We start from the raw sequence: 2665 nt of genomic DNA on the forward strand, positions 1-2665 counted from the left end.
ACGACAGGGGGGGGGGGCCCGGCATTCAAAGTACAAGGGTTCGGTGTCGCGGGGGTAAACCGGGGTGGTATTTGTGGTGCATTTGCTTGTATATGTGGTAGGTGTGTGTGTGGCCGGCCTGCGGCGCGATCGGCAGCAGAGAGGGGGAGAGATGGGAGAGAGGGGGAGAGAAGGGGAGAGAGAGGGAGAGAGGTGGGGAGAGATGGGGAGAGGTGGGGAGAGGTGGGGGGAGAGATGGGGAGAGATGGGGAGAGAGAGGGAGAGATGGGGAGAGATAGGGAGAGATGGGGAGAGAGATGGGGAGAGATAGGGAGAGACTGGGAGAGATGATGGGGAGAAGGGGGAGGCCTGCGGCGCGACCGCAGCAGGCTGCGCTGTCGGCTGCGCCGGATTCGCCGCCCACGCCGTCGCCGAGCCCGCCGCCGCACCAGCCACCGCAGCCTGCAGTAGCAGCGGGCAAACCGGTTGGCAGCCCTTGGCTCAAAAGGACTCGGCACTCCTTCCACCAGCGCGAGCCACAACGCAGAGCAGCAGCAGCCAGCAAGGGGGTGTCCGGCTGTCTCGAGTCAGTCTCTTGCCCCTGAGGACGTGTCTAGGAAGTGTCTAGGAAGTCTCTTGTCCCTGAGGACGTGTCTAGGAAGTGTCTAGGAAGTCTCTTGTCCCTGAGGAAGTGTCTAGGAAGTGTCTAGGAAGTCTCTTGTCCCTGGTCGCGTGGGCGTGGGTACGGGGGGAGGGCGACCTTGGAAGCAAGGCTGCCTACTACTGCTGCTACTGCTACTACTGCTACTGCTGCTGCTGCTACTACTACTACTACTACTACTACTACTACTACTACTGCTACAGCTGCTACTACTACTGCTGCTGCTACTACTGCTGCTGTTGCAGCTACTACTACTACTACTTCTACTACTACTACTACTACTACTACTACTGCTGCTGCTGCAGCCGCCGCCGCCTGGGCCGCCCGTGCCGCGGCCAACTGTGCCGCCGTCGCGGCCGCCCGAGCCGCAGCCAAATGATTCGCCGCCGCCGTCGCCACTCCGGGCGCTGGCGCGAGAGCGGGAGCTCCTCCTCCCGCCGCCGCCGAGGGCAGCAGAGTGGAGGAGAGCGTGGTCGGCTATCAACCAATGAAAGGGCCCAATGAAGGTGAACCTCCACAGGGGTGTCTACCGCTACTAGGGAGGCGTCGGCTGCGCCGGCTGCGGCTGCGCTAGCGGGGCGGACGCCGGTAACGCCGCTGTCAGCGGCTGCAGCGCCCCCGCCCCCTGCGATGGGGCGGGCTGAGGGGCCAAAGCGGCCAGGGCGGCGCTCGCCCCCTGCGCAGTGGCGGCGGCGGAGGCCGTGGCGGCGGGGGCGTCGATGTGGCTGTACCCTCCACCGACCTACGGTGACCGATCAGGTACACTTCTCCACACACACGAGGGTGGTGGGGGGGGCAAGGGCCAGGGCAGCCCTCGCGACTCCGCGTCTAAAAGACAGAGGAGCCGCACGGCACTCAAAGTGCAAGGCCCCCGGCGCGTGGGTGCGCGCGGGGGGGCGTGTGTGTGTGTGCGAGCCGCCGACCTTTGCGTAGCACGACTAGCCCGCCACCGGGAGGAGGTGTCTAGGACGTGTCTAGGACGTGTCTAGGACGTGTCTAGGAAGTGTCTCTAGGAAGCGTACCTTTGCGTAGCACGACTAGCCCGCCATCGGGAGGAGGTGTCTAGGACGTGTCTAGGACGTGTCTAGGACGTGTCTCGGAAGTGTCTCTAGGAAGCGTACCTTTGCGTAGCACGAGTAGCCCGCCATCGGCAGCGTGTGTGTGACGGGCGTCTTGTGCAGCACGCAGCGGGTGTAGGCCTACATGAATGTGAATAAATGGCGCGGTCAGACTTGGAGACGAGGTGGGCTTTAGGGACGTGTGGAGCACGCAGCGGGTGTAGGCCTACATGAAGGAATAAATGGCGCGGTCAAGCTTGGAGACGAGGTGGGCTTTAGGGACGTGAATAATCGATGAACTAATGAGTGATCAGTCCGCCTTGCTGGTAGGAGCGCTGGGTTCGGGTACCATGGGGTAGGGGAGGGTACCTTGGCGGCGGGGAGGGTACCGTGGGGGCGGGGAAAGGTGGGCCTTGATGGCGGCAAACTCGTACGCGAGGCAATCCGCTCTCCGTAGGCACTCGCGGCGGCACTCGGCCTACCACACCACCCAAGGACCTGAACCCACGCTGGATTCGAGACTCTGGAGGTATGGGACTCGCGGCGGCAGTTGGCCTCGGCCCGTACCCCCCACACCTCGCTAAACTTGCCGGCGCCTCCTATAGCTCACCGCCGCCTTTACGAGAGTGGCCGAGGTGGGCTCCGAGCTCTCACCTCCTGCATCGTGGATCGGCGTGCCTGCCGCGCCGCGGCAGCCGCCCTGATGGCGCCTGGAGAGGCCGGCAGGCGCCCCACGAGGCAAGCCGGGCACCTGGAAGGTGACGGGCGCGCCGCGCGCGTACACCTGCCCGTGCCTCTGCCGCCACGCCCCGGCGTTGAAGGGCGTGCGCACCTACCCCGGCGGGTGGACGGGTGTGGGCAGGCTGTGGGGAGGAGTCGAGAGAGGGTGTGGACCAGTGTGGACACAGCCCTCTTCAAATGTCCCCCCCGCGGGCCCCCCCCCGCCGCCCCGCCGGGGGGGGGGGGG

Source organism: Emiliania huxleyi (assembly GCF_000372725.1).
Source record: "Emiliania huxleyi CCMP1516 unplaced genomic scaffold EMIHUscaffold_368, whole genome shotgun sequence".
NCBI lineage: Eukaryota > Haptophyta > Isochrysidales > Noelaerhabdaceae > Emiliania > Emiliania huxleyi.